The sequence below is a fragment of the Wasmannia auropunctata genome, unplaced genomic scaffold (assembly GCF_000956235.1).
Source record: "Wasmannia auropunctata unplaced genomic scaffold, wasmannia.A_1.0 LD335976.1, whole genome shotgun sequence".
Taxonomy (NCBI): Eukaryota; Metazoa; Arthropoda; class Insecta; order Hymenoptera; family Formicidae; genus Wasmannia; species Wasmannia auropunctata.
The window spans coordinates 840,481-850,090 of record NW_012026914.1 but is presented as its reverse complement, the minus strand read 5'-3'; the positions used below and the strand labels follow the sequence as shown (position 1 = coordinate 850,090).

The following is a 9,610-nucleotide window of genomic DNA, read 5'->3' as shown; positions in this document are numbered from 1 at the left end:
AATCTGCCTTGTTTGGTTTGTTTATATTCTGTGCACTGTGCTTGAAAGAATCAATTGATATCAGTGAATTATTCGTTTAGTTGCGGTTTTTATACTCTAAATTTAAATATAGACATCAACCAATTCTCTAATTATATTAATAAATATAGTATTAATACACACATCAATTTAGTAAATGTTTAAAAATTCTTTTAAATATTAGTTTAAATGTTAGTAACTGAAAGCTCTGAAAACGAAAGAAAAATTCTTTTTAAGTATTTTATTACGTTTATAATTTTTCGTGAAATATACGTCTGGTAAATGCATTCAAGTGTCTTCCACAGTCCCCTACAAAAGCGTATAAAATTTGAAGCAAACATGTGTGCACGAGAATAAACCGGCTGTGAATCCAATCAAGGACTTACGGCGTCCACATTCCACATCTAACCTTCCAATTTCTAAACTTGTTGAGTATCTTACCAAAAAAAATTTATTTCCAGAATAGTAGTTTATATATCTTCTGATAATTTTTAAACAAAATAGATTAACTAATTTTATAATCATCCATTTTAATAATTTTGTCTCTCCAATTTTCCATCTATATATGTATTCAATTAGTGAGAAAAATAAATTTTCTCGAATAAACAATATTTAAAATCATAAATAAATAACGAGAGAAAAAAAAGTATATGTGTATGTATTTGTGTTTATGCGATCAGAAAGCGGCATGTGAATGAACAAGAGGTAGCGTGACACGACAAAGCGTTAAGTGATCGATGTTCGTCTTGTGAGAAGTATGGCCACCGTGATTGTCATATATTTAATGGGAATATTACAACTAAAAGCCAAACATCCAAATAGCACGTGTCAGGCACGCGTATTGGTTTCTGATCATCTTCATATCTAAATATTATCAAAAATAGTTTTTTAATATGTAATCAAATTGATATTAGAATTAATGATAATTATACAATTTAAAATATACAAACTATTTTGAAACTTTATGTAACAATCTTCAAAAATGTGTTAAGATTCATCGTTGACAATTTGAGAGATAAAATTAGATATTTGATACAATACATTCTATAACTTTTTACTATACATATATAAGCCTACATTGATGTTTCATCCAATTTTATAACGATTTAGTACGATTAAATTAAAGCACCGCTATCATAAATTAACACATTTCCGCACGAAATGATGTCATCCTGTGCATGGGAAATAAAGGTCTTGTTAATCTTTTTACAGACGATCACGCAGCCAACTCCATCCTCTCCAGCTATTATATCGGTATAATTTCGGAGCGTCTATTGCATAATCGTGCGTAATTCCTTTTATAAATATAATAAATATGGGTAATATATTGCTTGCATTTCTTGCATAGATATAAATTTAGCATATTGAGTAACATTCTCTTTCATTAATCATTATTAATCATCAAACATTATTACCTTATTGCAAATTATTAAAGATGCAAATAAGTATCTACAGCTTTGCTATTCTTCCAAAAATGTACGTTCATGTTGACTCATAAGAGTTATTTGAAATTTCTTTATAGGGAGCAGAGATCTCTGCTCTCCTGACGTTTTTCTTTTTTCGGCATCGGAGCAGGTATCACGGTCCGTTGTAGGTAATAGGTCTCGGATAATGGCGACCTATTTGACCTTCGGTTTCATAGCCAGCCTGCTGCGTATTTCCAACTTCTTCGAAGTTTTTGTCTTCTCGAGATTCTACACACAACTTGTGCACGTTCTAGACGCTTCCTAATGCCATGCCTATATTACGCGATAATATTTCATAGTGATTACTTCGTGTGATCTTGATTCTATTAAAATTAATTTTTTTATGTTTCTATAATTTTAATATATACATTCAATAGATACATTTTCTACATTAATAAAATGCATGTATCACATAATATAATTACTAATATTGTTATTAACTCTAACAAGTTTTATTGGATACAATACACAAATAATTCTAATTTTATTTATATATTGTTATTTATATGTATTTCAAAATTAACTATTAAAATTTATTAATGTCGTTTTTTAGATTTATATTATAGCGCTGCTTATATTACTGCAAATCTCCGCATTAATTATAATCTTATAACAATTACGACATTCACAAAATTGATATTTATCACATTAATTAAAAATTGTTTCTTATTCCTTGATTTAATTGTGTCGAGTTGCCCCGATGAAGACCCACTATTGTAGGTGGATTCGCTTATTATCATGGCACAAAAGCCGCGTGAGTTCCTTACGGATGCTGCAAGCTCTCACGTGGATTTCATTTCAGGATCGCATAAAATGGTGCTGAAGGGGGCAGGAGGGTGAAGGGGAAGAAACACGAGGGGAGAAGAATGGAGTTGTGGAGCAGCCAGGGGGGCGAAAGGGAAGGGAAAGATGCCGGCTGGCAAGCAGATGGTTGCCCCGTTTATTGGTTTATTCGTTGGTTCAGCCATGACGTTCCGTCCGGCCATGAAACAAGCCGGAGACTCTCCTTGTGTTAGAGAATATCAAGCAACGAGGCTACAACTGCTCTTCCTATTAAAACGCATCCGCGAGCTACTTATTCGCGTAGTATGTAAGTAATCGTCAGCATAAACTATAGTAAACGTAACTTTAAACTGGCGATTATTCTCAATAATAAACTCACGTGGATTTACTGTCTATTGTATTCGTTTATTTTTATCCATTTGTTTTTACAACGTTTATGACGCGATACTTTGCATTGACCGATTTTTATTATCTTGCAGATTTTTCGATATGTACTTTGCACCTGATATTCCTGATGCCACGATGAATGCATATATAATACATCTATAGGAGGTAAAAATCTATAAATTCTGTATGTAAGTAACACGAGAATTTTAATTATTTAAAATTGGTATCTGTTGTAAGAATATGTTATTTTATTTTTGTTAACTGCTGTAGTTTAAAAGCAATGTTATATTGACAAGTATTTCATTACGCATTACGTTTATTGCCACCGTGTGCATATACAATATTTTATTACAAAGGTAATTTAACATGAAACTTTTATGTTTACACATTCGATAAAGAAAGTTAATTGTTGTTAATTATCATCTATAAGAAATACATCTATAAATTCTGTATGTAAGCAAGAGAGAATTTCCTTTAAAATTGGTATGTGTTACAAAAATATATTATTTTGTTTTGCCAACTGTTATAATTCAAAAACAATATTATGCTGATAAGTACTTCTTTATGCATGATGTTGTTAATTATAAATTATTAACATAAAAAAGTTAATTATAAATTGTTAATTATAAATTATTAACATAATAAAATATGTTCTTTTTTAATTTGTGCAATTTATTTATGCTACGTATTTTTAACGTATAACATTTATCTTAAAAAATATCTGTCTATACAACCATAATTCACTTCACAGTTAATTAGAAAACATTATAATAGCATCAGTATTATTATTTTTATATCAAAAAATATGCATGATGAAGTAAAGGGATATCAACGATTCTGGTGGCGGAGTGCAAATGTACGCGTTATATAGATGATATTCAGTAATGGCGTCCTGGGGGCGGACAAAATGCTCGGGTCGATAGGAGGAAGGTTGCTTGCCTACGAAACTCAAATACGCTCTTATTGCCGATGATCATCCCCACTTATAATAAACTTTTCTGTGACTTATCCCCAGGAATGTAATCAACATTCAAAACCGATTATATCGTAATAAAGTAAGTATATGTAATTTTAAATTTTATTTAATAGAATTTTTGAAGGAAAATAAAAATTATAAAAGGTACAAAATAACAGTTGTTAGCTAGGGAATTTTAGTAGTGTTGTATTACGTCATGTGTCGGTAAAGTCAATCACAGGATATTATAAAGTACAAAATCAACGTATCATTAGTGACAATCTATTTATAAAAGTAGTCTATAATGAAGAAAATTAAAATAAATTTTTTAAAAATTTTCGAGGTATGTTCAGTTGCACATGTTGCATACAATTTATTTAATCGAAAGTTTAAACTAAAATTTAAGGATATTGACAAGATCGATCAAATAGACTTGGAATTATGTAAATTCCATAACAAAATTTTGTTTTAATTTTAATAAAGTCTAGTAGTCTTTTAATATCTAACACGACATGAATATATGTACCTATATATAATATACAAATAATATGTTAATAATATATATTAGATAAAAATAAATTAACTAATTTAATAATATGCTCTTAATAGTATGTTAAATATATATTTTTATTAAGACGTAGATGTTAAGTAAAGAAATTGTATTAAAATATGATATTTTTAAAAGTTTGTAGATATTTCTTTTAACATTTTATTTGAGATTATTTTTTTCTTGATCCTTAAGAAAACATATCTAAGCAGCTACACCAGTAGCTAAACTCGCTGTTATAAGCTGAAGGGTGCGAAACATTTTGAGTAAGTCAGGTATTTTCAGATCTCTTAATCCGGATCAGAACCCGAAAATCGTCGTTTAAAAGGATCAACATCAGCAGTCCATCTGAGATACCTAATATATCACTAAGAACTCAACATCTTTCCATTTTCGTGACATAGGAAGACAAATTTAGGTATTGTGACATTTCTTCTACGGTATAATCGCTCTTTTTCTACATATAAATATATTAAAGTTTAATATTTTTATTTTGCTACTATAAAATATTATTAAAATATATATTTTATAAATATTATGTTATCCTTATATTGATATATGTTACATTGTATGTTTTCATAAAATATTTCTTTTTCTTCACTAATTGCATGCGAACAGTCAGCGTATACGACATGACCAAGTAACCTGGAAATGAAAGGTACGTCGACACACGTACAGGAATAAAAGGAGCTGTACCGCTAAGAAGACGAAGAAGAAGAAGAAGGAGAAGAAGAAAACCAAGGAGAACGCGACCTTGCTACATTCAGCTGTGTCATCCTTGAGCCGTTAACGCTCAGGTGGTTTCGATCCCAGGGACGAGCATCAATCATCATTGGTAGTGCAGGTGTAATGTGATCATTGTCACTGAGATAACCCAGTACGATATTCACTTACGAAGCGTGTCGAGTGACATAACAGAGTTTATCTATAACAGCGTATCTAAATATTAAAAGAAACGGCTACAATATTTGCTTCTTGATCGAGTACAATTTGTTAAGCCTTTGAAAGATATCACATAAGAATTGTTTACATGTTGCAAAAATTACATGAAAATTTGAAATTATATGCTTTTACGTTATCCATTAATTTATATACTTTAATATATATGCTAATATCTAATATTTGTGTAGCTTCAAAAGTGTCTTTTCATAAAAACACAGGAGATTAAATTAAACAATAATAAAAATTATGATTTTATAAAATTTTTTAACAAAAAATATAACGTAAAATATTGTATTAGTAATAATATGTAAAAAATAACAGCGACAATATTAGTAAAGATGATAATTTTCTTTTAATTTAATTTTCGGGATTTGATTAATTCCGGAAACTAAGTCAAAAGAAAATCAAATACGTAATTGATAAAAAAATTTGCTTTCATTTTATATTTTTACTTTCATAATTATAGAAATTTTGTAATATTTGAATACATTTAAAAAAATTAATTTTATTAAAAAAAACGAATATTGTGTCTTATATAGCATTAACTGATTTTATTTATTTGATATTTTTGACAACGTTATTTTTTCGAGTTTTCGCAGTGTTTGCGCAAAAGCAGGCTCTGCCTCGCTTTCTTGAGGAATGACTCGGCATATCCAAGCTATTTCCGTATGACTGTGCACTTTGTGAGCCTGCGAGCGTTAATTTGAAATTAACTATATTCTATAACTTCAACGATACTCGTTTCTACTAACGCAAACACCGCTAGCGCAGCATAGTTTCGTTGAAAAAATGTGCGTGCATATTTATAAACGATTGCGTTATAACGTTGATAGAATACATAATACATTCCTAACGGAACTAAAGCCTTAATGTAATATTTACAATTGTATGATATAGAAATTAGAAACCGAAACGGATCAAGTTGTGCAAAAATATATTGTCAATTTTAAATTTTCAAAGATATAGCAATAATATTTATAATTTATAAATATTGAAATTTTGTTCGAATGACCGAATTTGTCATATTTATTAATTCTATTCACACAACTAAATTATTTGAAAATTGATATTAATAGGGAAATGATTTTAGGTTTCCTATAATGGTACCTGCGAAGTCTACTGAAGATCACATACTGGGCGGACAAAGAAGTTAAAGACCGGCACGTATACGTTAAGTATTTTTAATATATAAGAAAATAAATGATAGAGATGAACGATGTGCCGTACAAGAAAGCCCAGTTAATGCTCTACATCTACCCTGTAGATCCGAATTTGTTTGATAAGAGGCGACAAATTCGGTTCTAGAGAGGTTTGTGTGGTGCATACAAAGCAACGGTGATCTTTAAATCAGAGGATATCGATCAAAATTATATATATAAATCTAAGAAATTGTTGTTATTAACTTTGCATTGTATATTTAAATATTAGATAAACATTTTTAAATTTGATTTTATTGTGCGTACATATATAACTTTCAACATTAGTATCATTAATATATCAAAATTTTTACCTATGTAACCTATAAATATAATGTACACATACATAAAGCATAAGCTCAAACTCGTGATTATAACGGAATTAAAACATAATATAAATTAATTAAAAATTATATGAATATTATAATTATATATTCGTGCATTGAGTCTGGACATGTGTTACGTGACTGTATGTATAATTAGATAGTTACAATTAAGTCGCTAAATATGCCGTACTTTTGAATTCACTCATGCATATTATGAACGACTTATTTATGGCGACGGAAAAATAACAAATGTAAAAAAGAATTAATGAACATCATTACGCCCATGGACTTGGTTGCATACATGTTGGCGTTCTGTCGATGATGAACTGCTATGTCTAGCGTGACCTGTTGCATATAAGTTCACTCACACATCATATTAAACTGTACATACTTATCGTCCTTTATACAGATAGATTCAAATTCTATTTATAATAAATTTAAGAATGAAATAAGATTTTTGTACAATATCCGTAAAGTTTAGATTTGATAATAGATAATTTAAAAAAAAACTTGAAAAATATTATTCAATAAGATTGAATATTTGATAACAATAGACACTGAAAACTGTAAACGTTAACTATTTTTAAATAATATTTACTACATTCTTTTTACATTTTTTTAATAATACTCTCTATATATTTCTTGTTTCTCAATAATATAATTTATAGAAACATTGTCTTTTAATTTTATTTGGTACATTCTTTTGATTATAAAAATATTATTCAAAATTATTAAATAGTCTATATAAAAAGCAATTTCGATACACTTAAAAACAGTAACATAAAATCATACTAAAATGTTTTAAAAGTTTTATTTTTAACAAAGGTTTGAATAGACACATTACTATATAATTTCAACTACGTAATCTTTTCTGTAATAAATATGCAATAAATATCGTTTAATATTCCAATCTAAAGTACGACACGGTTTTCTTTTATACTTTTGTATCATAATTTTATCATCTTATATCCTTGCAACGACTATTCATTGAATAGACATCACATGCGGATGCACGATTTCTTGAATCTTTCTGTAAAGGCTGAAGCAAATCCATTAATCTCTGATCGTGTTCATATTAAAATGACATGCCAGTCGTTACGCAACTACTCATAAGTGCTAATGAAGTGCATACACAGGTGTAATTACCAATCGAGTGGACTGCCCACTTTTCACTCGTAGCATAATCTAGTGGATAAAAAAGAGTGTTTCATAATGACACGACGAGGAAAAACGCTACCGTCGTAAATCAGCGATTCCCAACTGATAGTTCTCTGCAAATATGCATTAAAATTTCTCTGAAACATGTCATAGAAACGATTAAATTTATATAAATTTTTGCAATTTTATATAGTATAGATTTATTTCTAAATAGAGAATAATGTTTTTGATTTTCAATAATTTTCAGAAAAAAATGTTTATAATACAAACAAAACTCAAAACCTTTGTATATAAAAAAATTGTATCTAAATTAATTAATTACAATTTTATTAAACATTTAAATATACATAATTAATTAGCAAAACATAATTAAATATGTAATATTATAAAAACATTACATATACATATACGTGTATGTATTTCTACTTTAGAATGTTTAATTTTTTATTTTCTGTATGATATCTGTGAATTTATTTTAGAAAAGTAAATAAAAATATTATTAATGTATATATAAAATGTAAATATCGTTCGTAAAAGTATGTAAAAGTATGTAAAAGTAAATATGCAAGATGCACTGGAAATCTGTATATTAGAATTACTTATAGAATCATATACTTTCTACGAAACGAATTTGTCATTGTTTAAAACATATAAATATTTAATTAACATGGAATATTTTTTAATAACTAATTTAATTTAAATGTGTTAATTTTTAATTATGATTAAGCAATTATATTAATGATATAAGATAATTAATTTATACTTTATTTTCGCAGCGTATCACACAATTAATTATTTCACTAATTGTTCGATTATAAATTGACATCTAATCAAGTGTGGCTTGCATATGTATTTTATATAAAAATACGATTTTCGTAGAACTTCGTAGTTTCATGAATAGAAAATGATAACATTCAATTACAATGCAACAAATTAACGTTAGTAACGATTGATATCTGTCCTGTTTAATAAATTCAATTATATATAACAAGTCGTTTCCCCTAAGAAATATTCTATTAAACATTGTTTTAATAATTTCCACTTTGGATTTACTAATAACGCGATGTACACAGAACTGATATGAATGATCCAATCACGCTTACATATTCTTCTCGATGCAGGAAGCATCGGTATCAGTATACTTAACTACACGCGAAGCATACCACCCTGCACCGGAGAGTTATCGCCACGAACATCAGATCGCGATGTTCGCCGGACATTCACGTCACCAGACTCACCATTCTGGTTCGAGTAGCGGAGTGCCGGAGTTGTTCGGATGGAGACAAACGGCTGCACGACGTAGATACGGTTGGACGCGTTTACGTACGTTTCCAGGGATCCTCGCGCGGAGTCTCGTCTCGAGTCTAAATCCACATTCGAATGTGCGAGAAAACATAGCAAGATTAATGATTTTGTGTGACACGGAGGGAGAGGGTGCGCAGACCGCCAGCCAGCCAGCCAGCCAGCCAGCCAGCCTGCTTGCCTGCCTGCTTGCTTGCTTGCCTGCCTGCCTGCTTGCCTGCCAGCGTGATCGCTCGCCGACGGCGACGGCGACGGCGACGGCGACGGCGGCGGCGGCGGCGCGGCGGCGGCGGCGGTGGCAGCGGCGAAGGCAACGGCGACGGTGACTGTGACTGAGGCCGCGGCAGGGAGCACCGCGAGAAAATGTGAACTGCGGCAATAGCTTTACCACTTTTCTCATAGCGTATTGTCCGTATTTCTCCGTCACGCGGCAGCAAGTCGCGGCTTACGAAACTATTGACCCGATTCCATGGATTCCGCACCACTTTAAGCGACGTTCCTCGATTGATCGGACATTGGACAAGGGGGGG

General features: G+C 30.4%; 3 long non-coding RNA genes across 3 annotated transcripts in view; 2 read left to right on the top strand and 1 right to left on the bottom strand.

The window, feature by feature from the left end:
• Nucleotides 1-1,229: 1,229 nt before the first annotated feature.
• On the top strand, nt 1,230-3,263 carry LOC105454745. The gene is made up of 3 exons (XR_975041.1): nt 1,230-1,302; nt 2,287-2,574; nt 2,747-3,263. It is a non-coding gene; the product is annotated as an uncharacterized LOC105454745 (long non-coding RNA).
• A 70-nt stretch (nt 3,264-3,333) lies between these two features.
• On the top strand, nt 3,334-5,350 carry LOC105454743. Its single transcript, XR_975040.1, has 3 exons — nt 3,334-3,709; nt 4,442-4,574; nt 4,775-5,350. It is a non-coding gene; the product is annotated as an uncharacterized LOC105454743 (long non-coding RNA).
• Nucleotides 5,351-8,538: 3,188 nt separating this feature from the next.
• Nucleotides 8,539-9,610, bottom strand: part of LOC105454742 — a 7,821-nt gene continuing 6,749 nt past the window's right edge. The window contains exon 5 of the long non-coding RNA XR_975039.1: nt 8,539-9,142. This is a non-coding gene — a long non-coding RNA (uncharacterized LOC105454742). The remainder of the gene's footprint in view (nt 9,143-9,610) is intronic.